Source organism: Pipistrellus hanaki, assembly GCF_964339955.1.
Source record: "Pipistrellus hanaki genome assembly, chromosome: 17".
Lineage (NCBI taxonomy): Eukaryota > Metazoa > Chordata > Mammalia > Chiroptera > Vespertilionidae > Pipistrellus > Pipistrellus hanaki.
In genome coordinates this window covers 47,488,842-47,505,212 of record NC_140519.1, presented here as the reverse complement: position 1 = coordinate 47,505,212, position 16,371 = coordinate 47,488,842, and the positions used below count along the sequence as shown (strand labels likewise).

The window sequence follows — 16,371 nt, the reverse complement described above, 5'->3', positions numbered from 1 at the left end:
TCGGCGGCATAGCTCACTTTAACTGAGCACTTACTACACGCGATGGGTCGTGTTGAGGGTCTGACAGGTATGAATTCGCTTAATCATCACAACCGCCTTCCGCGATGGTCAGCAGGCCCATGTCCGCAGAGGAGGAGAGTCCAGCAGAGCTGAGGAAGCTGAGGGATTCTGCAGCCGGCCTAGCCCATGACGGTGAGTGACCGCAGTATTTGAACAAAGAAGTCTGTATAGCCGGAGGGGAAGGGGGTTGGGAGCTCTGTGGAAAAGGGGGAGGGTGTAAGAAGTAAAAATGGGTAGTTACCAAACAGTCATGGGGCTGTCAAGTACAGCACAGGGAATATGCTATATACTAAAGTGGTAATATGCAAATTGGCCCTCACGCCCTCGCATCGCAAGATGGCCGCCCCCATGTTGAAAAGGGTGCAGCCTGGGCTGAGGGACAAATGCCTCCCCCAGTGCACGAATTTCATGCACCAGGCCGCTAGTCATCAATAATATTGTAATTATGGTGTCATGGCTATTAGACTTATCAGGGGATCACTTTATAACTAATATAGATGTCTCTCTTCTACGATGTACACCTGAAACTAATATGTTGAATGCCAACTGTAACTGAATAAATATAAATATAAAAAAATTTTCAATTTCAAGAAAAACAGAAAGAAGTGCTCAGCTTGTCACCATTTAGTATGATGTTAGCTGTGAGTGTCTGTGTACGGCCTTTACCACGACTGGTTAGGTATGTCTCCTCTAACCCGACTTTTCCAAAGGTTCTTATCGTAACTGGATACTGGGCTCTATCAAATGCTTTTTCTTCATCTATTGACACGGCCACATGACTGTGACCCTTCATTGTGTTGCTGTGGAGTATGACAATTAATTTGGAGCTGCTGAACCAACTTTGCGTCATGGAAATAAACTCCACTTGATCCTGGAGAAAGAAAGACACGGAGTCTGACCCAGCGCCCCGGCCCGAAGGCCTCCCCTGGCAGGCACCTCGGGGTGACTGACGGTCTCCGCGGGCTGTAGCAGAAGCCTGACCTCTCTGCCGCCGGAAGCTGGAAGAATCCACTGACCCCGAGGCCAAGCGGCACCTCTGTCCTCTAGCAGTTCTCTGAAAAGTTGCGAAAGAGGTGGAGTCCAGCGAGAGGACTGGACCTGCACAGCCAGAATGCTTTTAATGCCTCTTAAACCCGCGTCCGGCACTTAGCCTCCCACGCGGGCATCCGGCCCCTGGCATCCGGCCCTCCAGCCAGCCTGCTGCGGCTTCCCCTCCTCCCTGGACCGGAGGGAGGGCACACTCTCCTCCCACTGCCCCACAGGGTCTGGCCCTGGCAGAGGCACCTTGGAGTCCCCCTGCCCTGGACCAGGCTGAAGGCCGACCCTGGGAGGAAGAGAGAGGCAGGCAGGGGTGTCACCATGGACCAGCTGGGGTGACACTGGGGCTGCACTGGGCCTGCCCAGCGCCCCAGCCCTGCCTCGCTCCTCCCCTTCCCCTCTTTCAGTCCCACTCCAGTCCCCACTTCCTAGAGCGGGTCGGGGTGACTCTGCACAGCGGCCAGCAGGGGGACCGGCCCCTCCTGGCTACCCCGCACCCCACTGGGGCTCTCCAGGGCGCCGCGCTTCCTCCTAGCGGGCGCCCTGGGCTGACCCCGCGAGGCGCCCCCTCGGGGCCCCCGGACGCCCTGCCCGCGCCTGGCCACCCACCGGCGGCGGCCGGAGCTGCACCCTCCCGGTCCCCGCGCCGCCCGCAGCGCCTCCCGGGCCGGCCGGCCTCTCGGCCCCGCCGGCTGCGGTCCACGTGGCTGCGGAGCCCCAGATCGGCCGCGGGAGCCCCGGGGAGGGGAAGCCTAGCGGAGCGCGCGGAGGAGGCGGGGGCCGGGGAGCCGGCGCGGGGCGGAGGAAGGGGAGGGCCCGCGGCCCCGGCGCCCGCCCCGCCCGCTCCGCCCTCCCCCTCCGCCCGGGGGAAGGTGTTCCCGGGGCCGCTCCCAGCCTCCCCCCGCCTCCGGGCCCCGGCCTCCCTCCGCCGCGGAGCTCCACGATGCCAGGCAGTTTCGACACTTTGCAAAGACAAAGGCCGGAGGCAGGAGGCCGCGGAGGCCGCGGAGGGAGCGGAGGAGGAGGCGGAGAGCGCGGAGGGAGCGGCGATGTGAGCGGGCACAGGGGCGCGTGTCCGGGACGCCCGCCCGCCGAAGCCCCCGCGCCCCGGCGCCGCGGGGATCCCCGCGCGTCCCCCGCCCGGTGAGTGCGCGCGCCCGGGGCCGCGGCCGCGGAGTTGGGGCTCCTCGGGCAGGTTCGCCCGGGGCTCTCCGGGGCGATCGCCCCCCGGGGACTGGAGTGGCGGGAGGGGCCTCGGAGGGTGGGACAGTGGGGCTGGGATCCACGACCCCAGGAGCCGGGGAGAGGGCGCGCATAGGGCGACCCTGCCCGCGCCCCGGCGCCCCCGGGATCTTGGGGATCGGATCTTGGGGGATCTCCAGCTTTTCCCGGGAGCGCCAGCGGCGGAGCTCATGCCAGGTCCCGGGGAGAGCGGTCCCCGGGGCGGCCCCCGTGACACCGCGGGGCGCCGGGCTGGAATCTCCCCGTTGCGGCTGCAGGGGGAGCGCCGGGCGGCCGGCGGGCGCGGGCGAGAGGACTCCTCGCCGGCCGGGGGCCCCCGGGCGCTTTGCAGGCGAGCTGGGGGGGCGCGGGGGCCGGCGGCCGCGGGACGGTCTCGGGGTCCAGCCCCCGATCCGCTGCTGGGGGCAGGCGCAGCCCCGGGAGGCGGCCGGGCCCTCGCGGAGGGGGACTCGGGGGCCCGCTGTTCTGGGGGTTCGGTGGTGGAGAAGTTGGGGTCCGGGCCGGGCAGCTGGACGTGGCTTTTGGGGGGCAGTGAGGGGCTGGGGTGGGCGGCAGTGAGCTCGGCAGGGTGGCGCCGGTGCAGCGGGAAACTCCGAGCCGCCCTCCTCGGCCCGTTAGGCGCCGCCGCGGCCGCGAAAAAACCGAAAGAACCAGACAAAAGTGAGCCACTTGTGCGAGTCTCCGGGGCGCCCCGCAGCTCCTGGCAGCGCCCCAGGGGCGGGAGCCCTGACCCCGGGGCAGGCCGGTCGCCCGGATGGGGTTACTGTGAGATTCCGAACCGGGACGGTGGCGGTGGCGCAACTTTTGCCCAGCGGGGGTGCCTGTGAGCTTGACCTTGAGAGAGGAAACTCTGCCGCGGCCGCCAGACTGGAGGTGGGTGGGGGCTGAGGCTGCGCCGGGCTTGGCACCCGTGTCCCCCAGCCAGCGGGCCTCAGCCTACGGCCGCCCGGGGCCTGGTCTCCGGGAGGGGGGGACGGGTCGCCTCGGTTCAGCTTCTTGTCCCGAGCCCTCGGGTCTCGCCTCCTTCCTGCCAGAGAGGCCCTGCCCGGAGCCACCACCGGGCAGGCAGGCTTGGGGGGGCGCTCTGGCCCGGGACATGTGCGCCCAGAAGCGCAGGAGTGGCGGCTGGGCTGGGGCTGGGGCTGGTCCCCCTGGCTCTGGGTGTCCAGCAGAGGGAGGCAGTGCTGACCCTGAGGACAGTAGCCTCTTCCGGAGGTCTGGGCATCTGACACCCCTCTGGCTGCCACCTCCGGGGGACCCCCCCCCCCCCACCCGCCCTTCTGTCCCATCCTGATTGTCTGCAGGCGCCGGAGGGCACCCGGTGTCTGACCGGACCGGACCAGGACCGGGTTCAGCAGCCTTGGTACTGGAGTTCTGGCCAGGAGAGGATTCAGAGGCGAGACGCCAACTGGAAGAGCACTTACTTAGGGAACCACAGAGGGGCAGTAATTTGGGAGGAAATGGACGGAGGATACAAGCTGCAGAGCCAAAGGGCCTAGGCGTTTGGGAGTGGGGTGTGTGGTGGTGATGTGCCTGGGGGGATGGGAACTAACGGGGAGGGAACGGGCCCAGAGGAGGGGATGACCTAGGAGCGGAGTCCTCTGTCTGGAGGGCCATAAGGATGGAGGTTTTAGGAGCCGTCCCAGGGGGCCGTGGTCCACAAACCGCCGCTCGAGAGCCACAGGTGGCTCTTTGGCCCCTTGAGTGTGGCTCTTCCACCAAATACCACAGCCTGGGCGAGTCTGTGTTGAAGAAGTGGCGTTAGAAGAAGTTTAGGTTTAAAAAATGTGGCTCTCAGAAGGAATTTCAGTCGTCGTGCTGTTGCTGTTTGGCTCTGTGGACAAATGTGTGTACCGACCGCTGAGATAGAGTGCTCAGCGGTTTCCAGGTGTGCCGTTCAGGGTCTGGGTCCCCGCTGGTGGACTGTGCGCCCCAGGGCAGGCTGCCTCTCCTCTGCAGCTGGTCCTGACGTCAGCCCCGGGGCCACTGGTCTGGCCGGGCTGCTTGTCTGGGCCTGGAGCTGAAATGCTAACATCGCGGCCTCGATGTTATGATGTTATCTCGGCATGGCCAGCAATAGGCTAGGGGGAAAGGTCACCCTGGGGGTCAGGTTTCATCCTGCGGTCTTTGCCAGGCACCTGGGGTTGGCAGGGGGGCGGGGTGCTTTCTGCCCTGGCCCATCCGCCCTGCTCTGCCCCTGTGTGTCTTTCCACCCACCATGCTTTCGGGCTGCCATGCCCATGGACTTGTGCCGTGATACGTAGTAAGTGCAAAGGCTGTTCCCAAGGCCTCTAGGTTGGCAGGCGCTGGCAGGGGCCTGGGCACCCCTTTCTCTGCCCCATTTGAGCTGTCGGGCACACCTGAATTTACCTGGGCAAGCCCTTTCGGCTTCTCACGTGCCGTGAGCACCTACTGCATGTGGCTCTCAGCCGCCCGTTCCTAGAAGCCGCTGGCAGAGCCCCCTGGTTGGTTTCCTTTCCCCGGAGCTGCAGGAGAGAGAGGCTCCGAAAGACAAGGTGCACTGCCCTCTGATGGCCGCTGTGGGAACTGGCGCTTGGCTCTGAGGTGGGGAAGGGGTGCCAGCAGCAGGGTGCCTGGGGTCCTCCAGGGGCCTCCCGTCACCTTTTCTCCTGCCCCCCAACACCAGGCATGGCCCCACTATTTGCTGAAACCCGTGGTTGGCTAAAAAACGGACCCTAGTTCACCATTCCATGCCCCTGCCTCTGCCCAGACCTGGGTGTACAGTTGGAGGCTCACCTCGCCTCCCACTCTCTCTCTGTCTCTGACTTTGGGCTTGAGGCTTGTTAACATAAAACAACAACAAAAACAAAACAAAACAACAACAACAAAAAACACATTGAAACCTGTAAAGAATTTTAGTGAGCTTATTCGAGCCAAACTGTCGACACATGACCTCAACGGATTGAGATAATGCTCCGGAGAATGGCGGGTCACATCTGTGTTTATACATCGCCATCAGAGGAGGGACATCGGTGGGTCTCATTGGTGACGGATTAAGGAGGCCGGGAGTTGCGGGGGAAAAAAAAGAACATTAGTTCCGAATTGTTTGGCAGAATGAAGAGAGGACTTTGGGAAGGTTCATGTTTGGTGGATAAGGAAATACTTTCTCTGAATTTCCCCAGATGCCTGTGGGAAAACCCGGCCCAGATAGCCAGCATTGTACTAGATTTTGCTACCTGGAAGGAAGGAAGGAAGGGAGGAAGGAAGGAAGGAAAGAAGGAAGGAAGGAAGGAAAGAAGGAAGAAACCAACCCATTTGGGTCCATACTGAACAAGCAGGAAAGAGAGAAAGAAAGAAAGAAAGAAAGAAAGAAAGAAACCCATTTGGGTCCACACTGAAGGAGCAGCGGAACTGGCTAAAAACCCCCTTCATGTGTGTTTACTTAGCCAAGGGCTCTTGAGAAAAACCCAGCCAGAAAAAACGGAACCAAAGCAGACCTGGCTGCTGCCCTCCTCTCCCCAGCGGGTGGACGGGCTCCAAAGAGCCTGTCACGCTCAGAGCCTGAAACAGCGCCGCAGGAGAGACGGAACTCCATCTGATTCAGGGCATTTACCTTTCAGAAATGAAAGGCTCAGTGGCAAGAACAGAAAAGGAAACACACACACACACACACACACACACACACACACACACACACACCTCTTCTCTGAAGGCTCCGCCGGAGCCCAGAATAAACGCCCTGACGTGGCCTGGCCCGGCTGTGCAGACCTGCCGTCTCTCCCTCCTGCCGTGGACCCGCGGGAAGGACCGCAGAGAACGCCCCGCGGTCGGGGAGCTGAGACGCCTCTGGAACGGGGCCCTCTGCGTTCCCGCAGCCCTGGCCACCGCAGCCTGATCCTCCTCGGCCCTCAGGCCCGTTCTTTCCCAGCGACCTGGGAGCAGGCTGCTCCTGGTGATGCAGGTGAAGGGACTCAGCCAAGGTCACCCCGCCTCTCCCTTCCCCCCGAATCCTCCGTGTGCCACCGCTCCTCAGCGGCTCCTTTTCCCGAGACTCCGAGCTCAGCCACGTGCCCACGGTCACCACACTGCGGAGTGGCAGAGCCACACGATTCCTGACTGCGCCTTTTGTGCCCAAAGCCTGAGACCTCAGGCCCCACGCTGTGTAGCTCCCAGGATCACCCTGTGTCTAGACCTGGGGAGTGGGGGCGGGGAAAGGGGGGTGGGGGAAGGAAGGAGCCTGAAGGGCAGGGCAGCCCCCCTCCGAATTGCAGATGTGAAACGGGGCACAGATTGCAGATGTGAAACAGGGCACAGTGGGCGTCTGCCCAGCCCTGCCCAGCCCAGCCCAGCCCAGGATGTGCGCCAGCCCATCCCATGGGCACAGCACACGGACCCAGATCCTGGACCAGCCCTGTGGGGAGGAGGTCCTGTTCCTCTGCACACACTGCTTCCCGGTGCTCTGCCAGCAGCTCATCCCCCGGGCCCCGGGTCCTCCCAGAGGCTGCGCACCCCGGCCTTTCCCCCCCACTCACCATGGGGGCCCCGTTGGATGGTTTATTTAACCCGCCATCCCCTGCTGGGTTGCCAGAAGCCCACGTCCTGCCTTGCGTGGCTGATGGCAAGTGCTGGTTTCTTGGCCTCCATGGAGTGGGGACAGCCCCAAGGTGCCCGGGGGTCAGGCAGGACTGGGAGTCTGCCAGGGGGTCGGTGGCAGCGCCCTGCGCAGCAAGGTGGCCATGGGACGTGAACACCCCACCCAGCTCCCTGGAGGGCGCCCCTGGGGCACCTCACCAAGAGGAAGGACCAGGGCGTCCCTTTCAACACCGAGCATCTTCCCGCCGAGAGGGAGATCGTTGTTCATCCTCCCCACGAGGGGAGTCGGTGAGTCAGGACCATCGCAGGGGAAACATCAGCTGCCACAGCGAGAATGCCTGTTCGGAGAGCATCCGGGGGGGGGGGGGGGTCCGAGCGCCGTCTTCACGTTGGGCGTCAGGCGTGGGGCAGAGGAAGGGGAATCTCAGCCCCAGGAGCCGGTGAGGCGGCAGCCCGGTGGCATGCTCCCACCGCACAGGAAAGCCGAGTGCAGGCCACGCCTTGCTCAGTGGCGGGAAGAGCCGGCTCCGAGATGAGGCTCCGGTCACTGTGCGGTCTCCCCCGACGGCAGGGCAGAGGGCGAGGCCAGCACGCTCCGTGAGCTGCAGGACGTGATCCGTTATCCGCTGTGCGTGTGAGGACCGGCTTCCGGACGGGCAGGGGCGAGGGGCTGGCCCCGGGGCGGCTTTGGATATGGGACCCGGCCCTGGGACAGGGGAAAGGCCGGTCTCCCACCCTGAGCCACCGCGTCGTCCCTAAGCCGTCCCTGTTCCTGGAGGGGCGGAGGGAGGCCTGTGAGAGTCGATTGGATAACAAACCGCCGAGGCTGCACACTGGAGAGCAGAGACAGGAGGGACCGGGCGGCCCCTGTGTGTGCCGGGGGCTCAGCAGCCCCCGTGTGTGCCGGGGGGCTCGGTGGTGCCTGTGTGCGGCCTGCGCTGCACCAGGGCCTCAGTGATTCGCCGGTTGACTCACTCACTCCGTAAAAGCACTGGCGCTGCTGCTTCCTGCTGTGTGGCCTGGAGGGAGTGACTCGGCCTCTCTGTGCCTCCATTTCCTCGGAGCAAGTTCCTGTTGGTTTTGGTGGATTCTGGCATCTCTGTGTCCTTTCTTTCTTTTCCTTTTTAATCTCTCCTGAGCCCTGGCTGGTGTGGCTCAGTGGATAGAGTGTCAGCCTGTGGACTGAAGGGTCCCGGGTCCATTCAGGTCAAGGGCATGTGCCTGGGTTTTTGAGCTCCATCCCCAGTGCGGGGCATGTGGGAGGCAGCCGATCCGTGGTTCTCTCTCATCCTTGGTGTTTCCATCTCTCTTCCTCTTCCTTCCTCTGTGAAACCAATAAAAATTAAATATTAAATCAATCAATCAATCAATCTCTGCTGAGTTTCTGCCCAGGAAATACCCCGAATGGGTCATTCTGGACCCGTTTATTGACCTCCTAGAGGCTCTCGGGCGTCACGGTTATAGGTGTTTGGACAGGAAGGCGCATCGAGGCTCATTGAGGTTGGCCTCTTGACCTAAGGTCCCCCGGGGTGGGGATGGGAGAGGCCGAGTTGGGGCAGGGGGCGCACCCCCTCCCTCCACGTCCCCACGTGCCCTCTGACACACCTACAGGCGGAGGCACACCCACAGGGCGGAGGTGTCAGGCCTCCCGCCGGCTTTAACCGGACCCCTGCCCGCCGCCCTCCCACTTCCTGCACTTTGTTCTGAGCCAGAGGAGCGGCCGGAGAACAAAGCCCCTCCTGAGCCAAAGGGCCCCATGTCAGGCGATCAACAGGACCGCCGGCCCGGTCACCGCCCGGCCCGGTCACCGGCACCAGGACCCACTGCGGGACACCAGCCCCCTCTGGGCCAAGCTCTCCGTGGTTAGTAGAGGTTTCCTCCTCCCTCCCTCCCTCCTCCCTCCCCTTCCTCTCTCTCCTTCCTTCCCTCCCCCCTTCTTTCTTTCCTCTGATCTTTCTTCAAAAGCACAGTGACGCCTCCCTAATGAGAGGAGGCTGTGGTTGCCTAGAAAACACACACATTTCACAATCCCTCCCCAATCCCAGAGCGGAGCCCGGCTCTGGGTGGACAGGGAGCAAAGTGCTGTTCACACCAGCATTCCCTCCTCCCTCCTCCCTCCTCCCCCTCCCTCCTCCCTCCTCCCCCCTCTTCCCTCCCCCCTCCCTCCTCCCTCCTCCCCCCTCTTCCCTCCCCCCTCCCTCCTCCCTCCTCCCCCCTCTTCCCTCCCTCCTCCCTCTTCCCTCCTTCCTCCTCCCAACCCCCTCCTTCCTCCCTCCTTCCTCCTCCCTCCTTGGAGAGCCAGCCCAGCAGGGCTTGGGGCAGGGGCCCGTGGGGGCCAGAGCCAGAGCCAGAGCCAGAGGGAGGGCAGGGGATCCCATGAGCAGTGGGCCTGGGGCACAAGCCTGTCCATCCTCCCAGGTGGAACATGGAGCTCAGTGATGGGGGAGAGGGTGGGGACACCCCGGGCCCTGCTGGGGGCTGGACAGGACCTGCTTACAGCAGCTGACGGGGGGAGAGCCGGTGCCGGGATGCGTCCCCGGGAGGAGCCCGCAGACCCAGCCGCGGATGTGACAGGGGAAGGAGTGGGAGGAAAAGATCGAGGGGGCGGAGGGGCCCCCCTCAGTGGGTCTTACGTGACCTGCGTTCTTTCAGGAATGAGGCGTGACCCCGGGTTTGTCCTGGGAGAGGGAAGAGACTGAGTGAGACCCACGTGTTAGGGAAACCCGCCGCCCGCCGTCCCGTAGGCAGGGCTGGGGTGGGACCGGTGGGGCGTCAGGAGCGTTGGCTCCGGTGAAAGAACTGGTGGCCTCGGCTCCGGGTGGTGGGACGGATTGTATTTGGGGACCGAGAAGCTAGAGATTGGAAACCAGTTGGAGATGTCCGTCCTGGGCCCGGTGGGCACTGGGGAGCCACGGCTGGCCACAGGGAGCCCGGGCATGGAGGTTCCCTCCCGTCAGGAACCTGTGGGATTGAGGGGGCAGGACCACCTTCTTGGAGCCCAGCCCGTCTGGGTGGTGACAGAAAACCTGAGCTCCACATGGCCCTGGCTTTGCCGATGTCTAACTGTGTGGCCTGGGGCGAGTGACAGTATCTGTAGAGCCTCAGTCTCCACATCTGTGAAATGGGACTGCCACCTTCCAGGCCTGCTGTGAAGGGGGAATGAAGCCGTGCACCCGAAATGCCGAGCAGGGCGCTGGCCTCGTTGTCTGAGCTGTTGTTAATGTCCGTGGTGGCTGTTGTTAATAATAATACCGCCCCTAGCCAGGCAGCCAGGCCCTAGCAGGATGCACACCAGAGAACAGCTGTGCGGCCTGACAAACACCCACTTCCTGCCCAGGCCCCGGCAGGCTGGCTTCCTCAGCCTGGGCCCCGAGGCCGGGGCACGGCCCCCCCTGGGGGTGGGGACACCATCCCAGCGGTTCCCCTCAGCTTCCTTTCGCCCTCGGCGCCAGCATTCCCTGCGGCGGGCGGCCCTGAACCTGGCATCCCAGCCACACCAGGCTCTTCCGTCTGCTTCTGACCCGCCCTGTCCCCTCTGGTCCCTGTCCCCTGGGCAGGCTGGTCGGCCTGGCAGTCTGGGTCTTGATCTCATTCTCCACCATCGTTGTGTCTGGACAGGAGATGGGGCTCCGAGACCACCCACCTGCTCATGTCTCACCTCCCTCGGGGTCCAGGGAGGCCTGGTTCTTTGCTTGTGTTTCCTCCCCACCCAGGGGGTAGCTCGGGGGCAAGCCCAGGAGTGAACTGCTGTCTCCCCCCCCCCCCCCCCCGGGACAGGCTGGCCAGGGCCGGAGGGCTGGGGACATGCGGATGTTACCCCCGCTGACAGAGGAGCCCACCTCTCGGGCTCCCCTCTGCCCCGTGACCTTGAGCGAGTTCCTTACTCTCTGCAAGCGTCCATTCAGGCTCCTGCAAAGGATGCAGATGCTGACACACCCCCACAGGCCACCGAACCGGTCAGCTGGAGTTATGAGTACAAACAGTTAGAAACGGAGTCTGCCACTGGTGGTGATTAAGTGATCACGTGTCGCTTTTCTGTTCACTTTGTTCTCTGATCAGCCTCGCCGAGTATTCAAGCAGCTACGGCTTCTGTTTCGCCAGCGCGTGGACGGACCCTCAGAGAGGCTGTCCCCGCACGCACACAGCCAGACCCGGCGGCCACGCAGTCAGGGAACTGCCCTCGGGCCCCGGAGGAGAGACGCCTGCGGTGTAAAGTGCAGCACGTTATTCAGCCGGCCGCGGGCACGATTTTTCAGATGATCGTTCTGGCTCCGAGGGGAAAGGCGGTGATTTATGAAGCAGCCTGGCGGGCGCGAGGGAGAGCTTTATTGCTAGACCCTGCTCCGTCCCGGGAATAAACGAGGTCGGGAAGGAACTCTCTCGTGAGAGGGACTGCGTTACATTGCAGGCAGCAGCGGGCGTGCATGGCACGAGGGGCTGGGCCTGGGGGGGGGGGGCTCGGGCAGGGGCAGAGAAGGAGTGACTACCATGCGGAACAGGAGACGGGAGAGGACTGGTGTGTGTGTGTGTGTGGCGTGTGTGTGTTTTACTGGAATTTGTCCTAATCTTCTGTGCACCAGCTGGACAGTTCCCTTGCCCCCGAGTCTCCGGGTGGCAGAGTCACGGGGCCATTCTGGGCCTCCCTGGAAGCGGGGTTATGTCTGATCCGTCTTCCTCAGAGGGCTGTGTGTGTAAACACGCCCCCTCTGTTGTGAAGAGTTTAGATCTGATTGGAAGTCCTGGTGGAAGGGTCTGGACATGGGGGAAATTAAAGCCGGGACGTGGCAGGACCTGGCAGGACGTGGCAGGATGTGGCAGGGCGTGGCAGGGCGTGGCAGGGCTTGGGCCCTTGAGATAAAGCAGTGGGCGAGGAGAGTCTTAAGTAGCTGAGGAGACTGCTCCTGGGACCCGCAGGGGAGGTGACCTTCCCTGTGAGCTGTGAGGGGAGCTGAGAGACTGAGGCCGGGATGGGGGCACACTTGAGTGCACCCTATCTTTAAGAGTCCCAGCGTGGTAAGTTTGCCAGTTGGGGTGATGCAATTGCCAACTCTGATTCAAATATATGATATTATTTGTATCGATTTCAGAGAGCCAGGGAGAGGGAAAGAGAGAGAGAAACACCAATGAGGAGAGAGAATCACTGATGGGCTGCCTCCCGCACACCCCACACTGGGGATGGAGCCAGCAGCCCGGGCCTGTGCCCTGACCTGGAATCGAACCGTGACCTCCTGGATCATAGGCTGATGCACAACCCCTGAGCCATGCAGGCCGGGAGCCAAGTACATTTCTAAAAGCCGGGATGACTGATGGCAGGATTGCTCCAGGTGTGTGTTTTGCTCCAAGATGAGTCTGAGGCTCTAACCAAAGGTCACAGGTGGCCCCCGCGGGGCACCAGGCTGTGGAGCCAGGTACCGGAGGCTCCGCCGGGAGGGGCGGGGCTCTGAGTGTAATGTAACGGACAGGTTTCCCGAGGCCTGATGTGGGTATCGGGGCTTCTTCTTATCATGGTTATCAGCAGTGATCGGTTTTCGTAATTAGTGAGATGTGGCGTCTGGAGCACGCTGGTGGTAAATCAGCCACAGCCTAGTGATCCTCAGAGTGCTATCTGCTTCATTCCTTCATTCCTTCATTCCTTCATTCATTCATTCACTCACTCACTCATTTGTCATTGTCTCCCCTACCCATACGGGGTTTGGGTGGGGAAATCCAGTGACCAGGAGAACAGCGCTCCCCTCCGCCCACACCCAGGCAGTCGGTCCAGTAGGAGTAAGAGCTGAAAGGACTGAGGTGATGTCTGACACCTAGTAAGTTCCTGGTAAATGGAAGAATGAAGGAACAGACAGGTGAGATAAGGAAATGAATAAAGGGAGTGACACATGCCCCAGGTGGCCAGGTCCCTAACCGGCTTGGGGCCTGGAACCTGGGGCGGGTCTCAGAGAAGTCCTCCGAGGGCTGACACCTGGATTCTTTGGTTGCCTTGGGCCCAGACCCGCAGGGCGGAGCTGAGCCCCTCAGAGGTGAGCCTCCGTGGTGTCTGAGGCCCAGGCCGGTGCTGAGGGATGGACCCAGGCCCCAGCCTTGTGCTCCTCAAGGAAAGTTTTACCTCATTCGGTTCTGTTGAGCAGAGAGGTGGGCTCCCCTCTCAGAGCTGAACCTCGCCCGGAAGAGCCGAGGGGGCCCCCAAAAGCCAAGCTGCCGCCCCAGAGTGGAGTCTGCGGCCTCTCCTACCTGGCCGGCGTGGCTCAGGGGTTGTGCATCGGCCTAGGAGCCAGGAGGTCACGGTTCGACGCACAGTCAGGGCACAAGCCCGGGCTGCTGGCTTCATCCCCAGTGTGGGATGTGCAGGAGGCAGCCAATCAGTGATTCTCCTCATTGGTGTTTCCATCTCTCTTACTGTCTCCCTTGCTCTCTGAAATCAATATAAAAAATAATATATATGCAACACACACACACACACACACACACACACACACACAGTTGGCAATTGCATCACCCGAACTGGCAAACTTACAACCCTGGGACTTTTAAAGAACAGTCACGGGTTCCGTTCTCCCCCTCTCCCCACCCCCCCCCCCCCCCCCGGGGCTGGAGGTGCGAGGCATGGTGGGCTGTGGTGAGGGACACGCCCCGGCTCCCCGGGGATGGATGCTCTACAGGGACAAGGGGGACCCGGGGACCGTGCGGGGCCAGGCCTCGCCCTGTGGGAGGGGTCAGCAGAGCTGTCCCCCGGGAGCGCCATGGATGCTGGAATCACAGACGGAGCAGCAGGCCCAGGGCCAGGGCAAGGGGTGAGCTATGAAGGGAGAGGAGGTCTGGGTGATGGTCGATGAGGAGCCTCTGGCTGCTGCTCGGAGCTGGGGCCGGAGCCGGGGCTGGCAGGGGAGGAGGCAGCAGTGGCGAGCCAGGTTAGCGAGCCCCCACCTTCATTCCTCTCTCAAACAGCAGGGGCGGAAAAGAGACCCCCTTCCCCAGCTCTCCTTCCCCGGACCCGCAGCCCTGACTGCTCTGACCCCGCCCGCCGCCGCGTGTATCTTCTATATAAACACCCGCCCCCACCACGGAGCCCGAAATAGAATCTGTTTATAGTGAGCACCAGTTGCCTTGAGAGGAATCTGGGCTCAGTCTGCAGCTAAGTCCCGCTGATGTTACTCCTAAAATAGCTCCGAGTCTCTCACTCCCCCGTGGGCCCGCAGCCCTGCCTGCATTCCGGTCCTCATCAGCTCCTGACCATCGCCCACACGGGCTGACCTATCTAACATGCCAGCACCCTGCGGGCAACGTGGGGGTTGTATCAGCTAGCTTCCTCTGTGTACGTAACAAAGAGCCCCAGACCTTGGTGCCTTACACAACGAACCTTTGAGTCTGTGGGCTGACTGGGCATTTCTTCATTTCCTTCAGACCACCGTGGGGGCTCGGCTGGGGTGCCGAGGCCTCTGTCTGTGTAATTCCTCACCCTCCCGGGGCTGGCTCAGCTGTGTTCATGCGGCAGAGGCGTGGTTCGTGCCCAGCAGCCAGACGGAGGACGTTCTGAGCGGGAGCACTGTTTAAGCCTTTATTGGGGTCGAGTTCGTTACTGGCCCAGAGTCAGCGGATGGAGAAACCAGCTCTGCCGCATGGGGAGTGCGTGGGAGGTGTGGTGAGCACGGCGGGGCCTCCCGCCCTCTCCGGTCTCCGTGGCTGAGATGAGGACTCGGGCCCGTAGGAGCAATGGGGTGCCCCGTTGGGGTGGGCCCCGGACCCCTGGCTGCCTTGGTCACGCTGGGCGGGTAGACTCGCCGCAGCTGCCCGTTCGTCACCGGGAAGGAGCAGTGTGGCCGGGGCTGGTTGCCTGAGGGTCGGATGGGAGATCAGGGAGGCGGGGGGGGGGGGGGGAAGAGAGGGGGCGGCGTGGTGGGGGGTGTGCCCTGCACAAGTCTCAGCATTTGAGCCGCCGTCAGAGTTCAGCCGGGAGTCTGTTCTTACCTCAGAGACCCGCTAGCAAAGCCCCTTCCTGCCTGGCCTCAGTGGTATCGGTGCTAACCAGATCTCACACTTTTTCACAACCTTTTTTCTCTCTCTGACATTTTAAATGTATTTTTTATTGATTCCAGAGAGGAAGGGAGAGGGAGAGAGAGGTAGAAGCATCAATGATGAGAGAGAATCACTGATCGGCTGCCTCCTGCACGCCCCGCACTGGGGATCCAGCCCACAACCCGGGCCTGTGCCCCGACCAGGAATCGAACCGTGACCTCCCGGTTCCTAGGTCGATGCTCACCCACGGAGCCACGCTGGCTGGGCTTTCTCACCTTCCGTTAGCTCCGTGGAGACACCCTCCCAGCCTTTCCTCTTCGCCAGACAGCGTCTCACCGCTGCTCCGATGGAGAAGCAGGTGGAACACTAACTCCTGTTCAGATTTCTCTTGGACCAAGTCGTGATTTTTTCCCCAGTTCTCCCGCATGGCACTCCCAGCCCTGGGACCAGTCCCCCCAGTCTACTTGCCTGTTTTCTTTTTGCTATTAGTTTCAGAGAGAGGAAGGGAGAACCATGGATCGGCTGCCTCCTGCACACTCAGCGCTGGGGAATGAGCCCATAACCTGGGTGTGTGCCCCGACCGGGCACTGAACCGTGGCCTCCAGGTCATGAGTTGATGCTCAACCCCTGAGCCGCGCCCGCCGCTCCTTGTCTGTTTCCTTCCCCGGGCTGAGCCCTCGGAGGGCCTCTGTTATGATTCACGCCCCGTTCTGCCTCCGGCCCTGGGTCCGTGCGTGGGACAAAGCAGGTGTTTACTGAAGCAGTGCCTGAGGCCTGAGGTGCTGGGCAGGCGGGGAGTGGGTGAAGTCCGTGGGCCCACGGGACGTCCGCGCTCACTTGCACTCTCTCTCTCCGTCCAGCGGGTCTCATCCTCAGACTCGGCATCTCTGACCTGGAAATGCCAGCAGGACTCGTCGGCATCGCCAGGGGCGCTGGTGGCCGGACGCTCTGAGCCTCGTGGCCAGGACCGTTCCGTTGGAGGACCAAGATGGACAGCCCCTCCACAGACTGAGGTACGCGTCAGCATGAGAGACGGTCAGACCCCAGAGAATTCTTGTGAGTTGCTTTGAGCCAAGCTGAGGACTCTTGCCTGAAGCAGAACCTCCCGGCTTGCTCGAAGGCTCGGGAAAGCGGCAGCTCTGGCCCTGCTTTCTGCGTTACAGTCAAAGGAGAAGATGGGTGTGGGTGACGCGGACTCCGCTGGGGACAGGTTAGGGAGGCGGGAGGAAGCAGAGGGGGGAGCTTCTGGGATTGGGCAAACAGTGAAATGATGGGGACATCCACCGTTTACCCAGGGGGTGTGGGAGGCTGACAGTCAGCAATGGCGTGGCAGCAGTAACAGTGAGGGGGAGTGTGGTCTCCGGAGAGCAGAGCCTGTGCCCTGGGGCGTCTGGAAAAGGGACATTTCTTTGTCTTGGCAAAGGCATGTGATCCGGTGTGTCATCCTACAGGCAAGAGGACCCCAGA

At 62.4% G+C, this 16,371-nt stretch overlaps 1 protein-coding gene across 3 annotated transcripts in view; it reads left to right on the top strand.

Moving 5' to 3' along the window:
• The first annotated feature begins 1,933 nt into the window (after positions 1–1,933).
• Positions 1,934–16,371, top strand: part of ST3GAL1 (ST3 beta-galactoside alpha-2,3-sialyltransferase 1) — a 48,502-nt gene continuing 34,064 nt past the window's right edge. Inside the window, exons 1-2 of one of the 3 annotated variants that reach the window (XM_084864742.1) lie at positions 1,934–2,241; positions 15,765–15,917. The gene's annotated coding sequence lies outside the window, so the exon portion shown is untranslated. Of the gene's footprint in view, positions 2,242–11,886; positions 11,908–15,764; positions 15,940–16,371 lie in introns of those variants that run through there. The other 2 variants (XM_084864744.1, XM_084864743.1) reach the window with 2 other exon arrangements.